Raw genomic sequence first — 10,093 nt, forward strand, 5'->3', positions numbered from 1 at the left:
GCATGTCATCTTCAACTAAACAATTCTGAGCCAAAAAATTACACTGGTAAAGACGGCTCTTGAACAACAAAATTGTAATGGAAAAGACTGCTTTTGGATCACAAAATTATACAGTAAGTCAACTCCCAAATCACTAATTTGTACTGAAAAAGACTGCTTTTGGATCGTAAAATTATATAGGAAAAGAAAAGTCTTGAATTACAAAATTTGATCAAAAAAATACTGCTTTTGGATCACAAATTACACATGAAAAGACAACTCTTGAATCACAAAATTGTACTGGAAAAAAACAGTTTATGGATCACAAATAACACTAAAAAGACAATTCTTGGAACACAATATTATACTGGAAAAGACAGTTTTTGAGGAAAACCACTTATACAAAATCATGCAAGAAAACTAGCATTGATATATTAGGGTTTATTTCTGCTTTCTGATATACACTTGACCTGTGGATGTCGATGCCATTGCTCATTGAATACAAAATTTTGTAATTATTACCTCGTTTGTTGCTCTTATATAGGGCCATCTACCTACAATATTTATAAATCCAATAAATATTGTATCATAACTTAAATACCATGTAAAGGTTGTAACATGTGGGTGGCTAAAACAATGTGAGGTAATCGTCCTGGAAAAACTGGACAAGCGAGTGATATACATCAGATTTATGTATTAACTGGATTGTTTAAATTGTGACTGAATGACATGAATTGTTTTTGGAGAATACTGGTTAGGATTTGATCAGACCTGACCTTTAACCTCTTAGTAAAGCTGTTTTTATATAAACGAATAACATGTGAAGTAATAATGTATGACAAACCAGACTGGAATCCATATGCATGTGGAACCCCATTTTATAGATATTCACAAACAATATATTTAAAGAAATCTGACTTTGAACAACTTTTGTCCAATAATATCAGACAATTGTACCATTTTCTCAATAATATCAGCCCAGTCATTATACCACAATGTCATAAATATATCTCAGTATGACTTTTCGGTACGAGTTATTTACTGGATTACCGCCTCCACACATCTCATCTGACTCATCATTACATGTTAATGCTACCTTCTTATATTGACAAAGTTTTAATTGGTACAGTTATCTACCCTGAATTTCATAAAAATATCAGCATGCTAATATATTACTCTCTACACCATGACTCCACTCTACATTTCACCTAAATAACATTGTATTCAGGCTTTTATGCCAACTTCATGTCCTGTTTCTGTAACCACAATTTTGGAATTACATGTACATAGATTTACTTATACACTAACCTTAAATGACTTTAGCTGTTAATAAGATGTTAAACAATACTAAACCAAACCAAAATGTACCAGTCATAATTCATGGATTTCCAAACCTTTGTTTTTTTATTCAAGATAATGAGACTTTCTAAAATCATAGCCTTAACAACCATAAAAAATTTTCACCAGTGCCTCTTGCTTAATTTTGACCTTAAAAGAGGTCAAAATTTATGCTCAAAATCACATAATCAAGTAATTCAGTCTACAGATGAGGTTTATAAAAACAAATTTAGATTTAAATACAGTGTTTAGTTATACCTTTTTAGAAAACAGGAATATTTCCAATACTTCAAGCAAAACTTTAGTTCCATAAATATGACAAAAAAACTTCATGAACTTTCATTCATATCAGAATGCAATTTGTTACTTACAACCATATAGAAAAAAATACCATTTAATGATATTCTACAAGAATGGAACTCTTTAAAAAAGGAGATAAAAGTACTGAAAGTAAATGAAGTATACTGTGAACATTCTTCATTCTACCCAGCCAGCAACAAACATTTTAAAATGTGCTTCAAATATGTGAAAAATTTGCAGGTGACAAAAATGCCTTCTAAAGGCAAACTGGTGATATGCATCTTTTCAGATGTGTTAATTGTCAGAAAAGTAACAAAGATCCTAGATATTATACAGTATGACTGGAAAATCTACCACTCCTATTAGTCTATATCTGTGTATAAACTATAGAATCCGACATCATGCGATATTTTAGCAATGCTGGAGGGTTTGTGATATTACGTAACATTGACGTATATGCATAAGTAATGCATTTTCTATCTTGCACCTATCAATACGATCATGTGCAGTTAGACGTGCTGCATAACAACTGGACGTTTCAGTGACTTATCGCAATCTTTCTATTTGTGTATGTGTGCGTGTTTTGGTTTCTTTTTCTTTTTCGGTAGAGTATATTTTTTTTTGGGGGGGGGGGGGGGGGGGGGGAGGGGTTAGTTAAATGTAAAACAACATATATCAACAGTTGCCCCCCCTTGTAACCCCACCTTTTGTCCCATGCTAATTTTACCAGTGTAACCAGGTGGAGATACAACAGGATTTCAGTTCCAAAGTCATTCAAATGTGCTGTATGACCACAATGTATATATATGTTACATCTGAAACAGGTGTTGCATACACACATCATATTCATTGAACTGTATTATTTTATGTTTTAGGACTGTAAGTTAATAAATTACATTCATTACAGTCTATTTGTAAAATTAACCATTTTATAACAAGGCAGGGCAAATAAAAATTTTAACACAGAAGGAGAATGGGAACCCAATTTGTTCCATAAAAAGAATGCTGGAGGGTTCCACATTGACCAAAATGGCTGACGTGAAAGACATATGACTGAGAGATACTTTCTGTCCCTGCGTACATTTGCGGACAAAGAATTTTGCAGTTCAAGGTTGTCGGCAGATGATAATATGGTACATGTACATGCATTAACAAGGTCTTATAAAGTAGGGAAATCTGTTCATAAAAAAAATCATGGCGGTTTGAGGTGTTGGCAATACAATGAGAGGAGGTATACCAGGGACTGCTACTGCACGTGATAAATGATGACATAATTTACTGATGAAGGAAGGACATTTTAAAGTTCCACCCTACTGAAACTTTAGTTCATAACAACATTTATCTTCTAATACACTTTTGAAACCACTTTAAAGACAATGCAAAGAATTTTCTTCAACTGATGGGATAAACCAATTTCTTGTAGTGTAAAGTCATATAATGGTACATGTCTTTCAGGGCGTTTTTTCAAAGGTTATTCCTCCTACCATTAATTTTCAAGTCTAGACATTGATTTTAGCTTAAATAAACCAAGATGCAGCAAGTCTGGTCAAGTCTGCTCGACCAGAGACAGGTAAATAATAAAACTCTGATAGATTGGCTGCATGGTCTGCGGCACCCCAGAATTAATCACATGGTCTGTTCATATTTTACGTTTCCACAAAACTTACTGATTTTCATAATTTAGTCTTGTATACTGGAGTTTTATTTCTTATGTTAAATTTTTTTTCACTTTATTTCCATTTTGATATTCTTAATAATTTTTATGCAGCATAATGTTTTTAATAATGTTTGTTTTGTATTTTTTTTCTAACTAGTTTATAATGATAAGTTATCTTTAACATAGGAACTACAAGTAATATCATGTAATTGTGGTGTATATTTGAATAACTAGTTCACATGAAATTCTTTAAAAAAAAATATTCTAAAGTAACATTATCATTTTCATCTTGTGTTTTTAAAACAGTAACTTTAGAAGTAAAATTATATCATAAAAAATTGTTTAGAAAATAATATGTCTTCATCAATTTTCTCTCTATATATATATATATATATATCCCCAGTAATCATTTGCACTTCCAGTGATTGTAATCCTAATATATAGTTTATTTTGAGCATGACCAACCATCTTGTATTCACCTATACAGTAAAACATGATTTCCTCATTTCTCTTGTAATTACCTATAGTAAAACATGATTTCCTCATTTCTCTTGTAATTACCTATAGTAAAACATGATTTCCTCATTTCTCTTGTAATCACCTACAGTAAAACATGATTTCCTCATTTCTATTGTAATCACCTACAGTAAAACATGATTTCCTCATTCCTATTGTAATCACCTTCAGTAAAACATGATTTCCTCATTTCTATTGTAATCACCTACAGTAAAACATGATTTCCTCATTTCTATTGTAAGACATGGGTGTGCACTATATTTCATAATATCTTCATAAGAAACCTGATGATACACTTAAACGATTTAAAATTCAGGAAGTAACTGGCTGGATTTACATGCAAACAAGCACAATCCACTTGTAATCCAAGTCCTTGTATAGTGATGAAATGTGACCAATACCAATGTCAACCATCAAGAATTCTTGTTCAACTATTTAAGTGTTAATCATGATTTTTTATTGGGTTGCATCATATAATAGATATTTAATTTTTGTGTTTTATCATCATTGTTAGATGTTAATTAACAATTCAAAACATTTTTTTGTGTTTCATTCCCATTATTAGATATTAATGAACAATTCAAAATATTCTGAGGTAATTAAAAAATGATGAAGTTCTTTGGTGACAATTCGGAAATATGCAATAATTAAACATCAAATTGACCTTATACTGTTTTACAAGATAAATAGTTATTTGATGAGAACAGGTTCAAATTCATCAAAACATAGCTATAAACAGCTAAGAGAATATATTTAGCCTAAAAATACGACCAACTCTGGTTTAACCGGTTTCAGGATTTATACTGGTAGTAATTTAAACTGTAAAGATTTAAAACAAGACTCAACTGTGCATTAGATATTACATAAGTCATTAAAAGCCAGGTATAAAATTTGTAAGATTAAATCAATGGAGAAATATTAATATTGTTCATTCCCTTACACTGTGATCTTATTCAATTATTCTTTAAAATATAGCAAAAGAAAAGAAATCCTACATCATATTCATTTGTAGAGTCAGTAACACTTTCCATATCTATATCAAATTTCACAAATAAAAATTGTTTTAAGTCTGTTTGTAAACTATCTATTTTAACAGTTTCAAAATAAGCTATACTAACTTATATCAATTACATTTGTTGGAAGTGCATGCAGAGTCTGTAATGTGGGAGGAAACCAGACTACCCAGAGATTAACTGATGTGGTTGGGAAGGTGACCCCAAACCTTTTCATGTCCGATTGTAAAGAATCAAACCGTCATTACCTAGGTGAAAGGCAACAGTGTCAACATTATGTCACCTGACAAGCTAAAGTCATTCTGTTAAAACTGAATCAAAATAAGGGAAACTTCACCTACATCGACACACATCATATAAACTGGTGACAGATATAATAATTCTATGGAAGGTAGTTTTATATTTTTCTTACATATTACATCATGCACTGTACACTGCATTATATGAATGTATATGATCTATAAAGTGCAAGATCATGTAAATTTTCAATATATAATATGTGGTGGTTTTAATTTCCCTGCATGAAGAATTAGGTTTCATTTCTGGCTATATTTCATAATACAGAAGCAAGTGGAACATGATGGTGTTTGTTATGAGATTATTAGTCATTACTAGTATTAATGTTCATTTTACATCAGAATTATCTATATCTGACATTTAGCACAAAAACATAAAAATTATATGATGGTGGTGTGTGGGTGTTATTGTATAACATCGTAAGGAGTGATCTCAATCAACTTCTGAACAAGTGCAAAATATACCACAAAGCTGGAAGGTCTCAAAAGATGATGCCTGATAGAATTTGTGAAATTGGTTTCTGCTAAAAAACATAAGTTTTTCCTAGTAAAAAGTGTATTATTGAAGAATATTTTCTCAATTTTCATCAATGTATATCAATATTTTCACAATTTAGGCAGGCTCTGACAGCTGCTGGAAAACTAGGTGGAAAAAAAATGGAAATACGATTTAATTTGAACAATTCATTTATAATTTACACCCATCACTTGTAATAAAACAGCTTACATGTTTTAACTGAGACCAGTACAACACTGCAAAGAAAAATCAGACCAAATCATTTTTTAAAAATGTCACCGACATAATTCGATACATCAGATGTTATGACATTTAGACTATCAATATTTTATACTATATGTAGGTCTTTCCTACTTCCCTTTTATGGAAATGAACTGCATTCATTATTTATAAAGGAGAGTTGGGCCATGCATATAAACTTGGGTAATCAGTAGGCTACATCTTATATGCCCTATAAATACACTAAACCACAATGCTGGTGTAGCAGTATATTAAATACTAGGTAATGATAAAGCCCAGGAACAACCAAATTAAAATTGATCCATATCCACATGTACATCAAGAAAAATTACCCGCATTCGACTCTCTATAAATGTCGAGACTTGCAGTAGCGATTACAGATACCAGATATCTGCAAAGTAGTATACAAGCAGTATCTACATCAGATGTTTGGATACTCGACAGTCTTACCACTTTCCTTACAATATATTTTTGATTCTGTTTCCACATTTCTTGATAGGCCACATTGAATGATAACGAATGTGATGTGCCAAACTTGAGAAGAAACCTTCCGCAAATCAATAGTTTCTCTTTCTGTTTACAACACAGTACAAGTCAAGTGGACTAGTTACATTTGAATATCTAGCATGTAACACTTTTTTCCTCAATCTATATTCCTTGTGTTTTCAATGTGATTTTAGATATATTTCATTTTGATTATTTTCAAGGAAACTGGCACTGGGAAATTCTGGAGAGAAATTTAAAACAATCCATAACAGACCAGCATTTCTATCAAATTTGTAACAGTGGAAGTCTCATCCTCATTTTGTAATAAACTAGAGCAAATATATACTGACTATAACATGTAATAGTTATATATACTGACTATAACATGTAATAGTTATATATACAGACTATAACATGTAATAGTTATATATACAGACTATAACATGTAATAGTTATATATACTGACTATAACATGTAATAGTTATATATACAGACTATAACATGTAATAGTTATATATACAGACTATAACATGTAATAGTTATATATACAGACTATAACATGTAATAGTTATATATACAGACTATAACATGTAATAGTTATATATACAGACTATAACATGTAATAGTTATATATACAGACTATAACATGTAATAGTTATATATACAGACTATAACATGTAATAGTAATATATACAGACTATAACATGTAATAGTTATATACTGACTATAACATGTAATAGTTATATACTGACTATAACATGTAATAGTTATATATACAGACTATAACATGTAATAGGTATACATACTGACTATAACATGTAATAGTTATATATACAGACTATAACATGTAATAGTTATATATACAGACTATAACATGTAATAGGTATATATACAGACTATAACATGTAATAGTTATATACAGACTATAACATGTAATAGTTATATATACAGACTATAACATGTAATAGTTATATACAGACTATAACATGTAATAGGTATATATACAGACTATAACATGTAATAGTAATATATACAGACTATAACATGTAATAGTTATATATACTGACTATAACATGTAATAGTTATACAATCTATAACATGTAATAGTAACATATACAGACTATAACAGTGCTCCAGATAGCCTGCGTGAATGCGTTTTTACGCGCTATTTTATGCAAAAAACGCAAGAAAAAAACATGAACTTGCGTCATTAACGTAATAAAATCCGGATAATTGCGTCAGTTACCGGCTCTATTCAACTGTTTAGAATGTATGTGTGGCATGTCACAGAGACGCTTGTAAACTTAGCGTATTTTTACCGTTCATAGAAAGCGCTTTAAAGATCGTGATTATAAACAATGGCGCTATCAAAAAACCAGTCATCGTTGTTTGAAATGGGCTTTTCGAAGAAAGAAAAACGCCCAGATCGTAATACCGAAACATTCATCAGAGAAGTACTAGACAAAATTATTCAAGGAATAGGTAGAAAGCATCACAGGATGTTGTCAAAACGAGGAACGATCGATTCATGGACTAAATGTTACGAATGGTTGAAGGTAGAGATTGTGGGCCAGTCGGACTCAGAGGGATGTAATGTTCTGAACTTAAAATGCTTGTTGTGTTTAAAATGTAAAAAAGACAATGCTTTTAGTAGAGGCTGTTCGAATATTCAGAGAAGTGCGCTTAGGCGTCATGAAATGTCGGAAGACCATGCTAGTGCAATGGATACTCAAAGTCGTCAAAAAAATCGCGATAATCATAATGTAACAACCTCTGAAGATGTCGAAGATGTTGATGATAATGACGACATATGCGAAAACAAATCAGATTAAAAGTTAATAAAATAGTACCTATTAATTTTCAAGTAAAATATTAACTTCAGCATAAAATTCACATGTAAAATTTCTTTAATGAATGAGTTCAATGAATTGTATTAAACAAACAGCAACAAGTCAAATGTACTGTGCATGTTTTAACATTAAGTAAATAAAACCTTGGCACCAATTTACTACGGGTCTTTTTTGTTTTGGTATGTTTCCTCTTGTTGAATCCAATATGTATACGGTATTTTTGAACATAGTTTAAAAAGTTGAAAACTGAAGAAATACTCTTCACTTTGTGACATGAGGGGTAAAAAACCCCTTTGCTTTGTGGGGGTTGGAGTGAAAACCCCTCATGTCAAAAAGTTATCTGGAGCACTGTATAACATGTAATAGTTATACAATCTATAACATGTAACAGTTATATATACAGACTATAACATGTAATAGTTATATATACAGATTATAACATGTAATAGTTATACAATCTATAACATGTAACAGTTATATATACAGACTATAACATGTAATAGTTATATATACAGATTATAACATGTAATAGTTATATATACAGACTATAACATGTAACAGTTATATATACAGACTATAACATGTAATAGTTATATATACAGATTATAACATGTAATAGTTATACAATCTATAACATGTAACAGTTATATATACAGACTATAACATGTAATAGTTATATATACAGATTATAACATGTAATAGTTATATATACAGACTATAACATGTAATAGTTATATATACAGACTGTAACATGTAATAGTTATATATACAGACTATAACATGTAAAAGTTATATATACAGACTATAACATGTAATAGTTATACAATCTATAACATGTAATAGTTATATATACAGACTATAACATGTAACAGTTATATATACAGACTATAACATGTAATAGGTATATACAGACTATAACATGTAATAGGTATATATACAGACTATAACATGTAATAGTTATATATACAGACTATAACATGTAATAGTTATATATACAGACTATAACATGTAATAGTTATATATACAGACTGTAACATGACGCAATAGTTATATATACAGACTATAACATGTAATAGTTATACAATCTATAACATGTAATAGTTATATATACTGACTATAACATGTAATAGTTATATATACAGACTATAACATGTAATAGTTATACAATCTATAACATGTAATAGTTATATATACTGACTGTAACATGACGCAATAGTTATATATACAGACTATAACATGTAATAGTTATATATACAGACTATAACATGCAATAATCATACATATAAACTGGAATATGCTGCACAGTGATCAATCATGCTACAAACATGTACTGTGCATGTTTATGTAACATGCTCCTTCAATTTATCTTGAAATTGTTAACCATTGAGTAAAGTATCAGTTTTTTTACTATCCACTATCCATATGTCACTAAATAATAGATATAAATTTAAATGATTACACAGTGTTACGAGACAATATCTAATATCATTCCCTGCCAATTTCTATACTAAAACTTGTTCTGATATATAATCTGAAATAAAATTTTAAGAAAAAGGTATGAAATCAATCACAATTTGTTTTTATACTAAACAATATCAAAGTTATCAATCTATACAGAAAAAAATATATTCAAATGTATAACAGCTCTTTAGATTTGATCCTTCCTGATAATCAATAACGGTCAATTCTGATGTTGCTGTACAGGACATGTTGTCATTTGGGCTATTTACAGGTATGGCTTCTGTATTAACTGATTTTAAAGTCCTCAACATCTGGATATTTTGATAAGTTACTCATTACATGTATACTGTACGCTCCCTAGACTTGTGATAAAATCTAAACCTAATCTGTGTCAGGGTACTTTTCTCTTGCTTTTCATTCCACATATAGAAAATATAATA

At 30.0% G+C, this 10,093-nt stretch overlaps 1 protein-coding gene across 1 annotated transcript in view; it reads right to left on the minus strand.

Moving 5' to 3' along the window:
* Positions 1–10,093, minus strand: part of LOC117332480 (peroxisome proliferator-activated receptor delta-like) — a 134,346-nt gene that overhangs the window by 123,515 nt on the left and 738 nt on the right. The gene's annotated exons all lie outside the window — the stretch shown is intronic.

Source organism: Pecten maximus, chromosome 1 (genome assembly GCF_902652985.1).
Source record: "Pecten maximus chromosome 1, xPecMax1.1, whole genome shotgun sequence".
In the NCBI taxonomy this organism is placed as follows: Eukaryota; Metazoa; Mollusca; class Bivalvia; order Pectinida; family Pectinidae; genus Pecten; species Pecten maximus.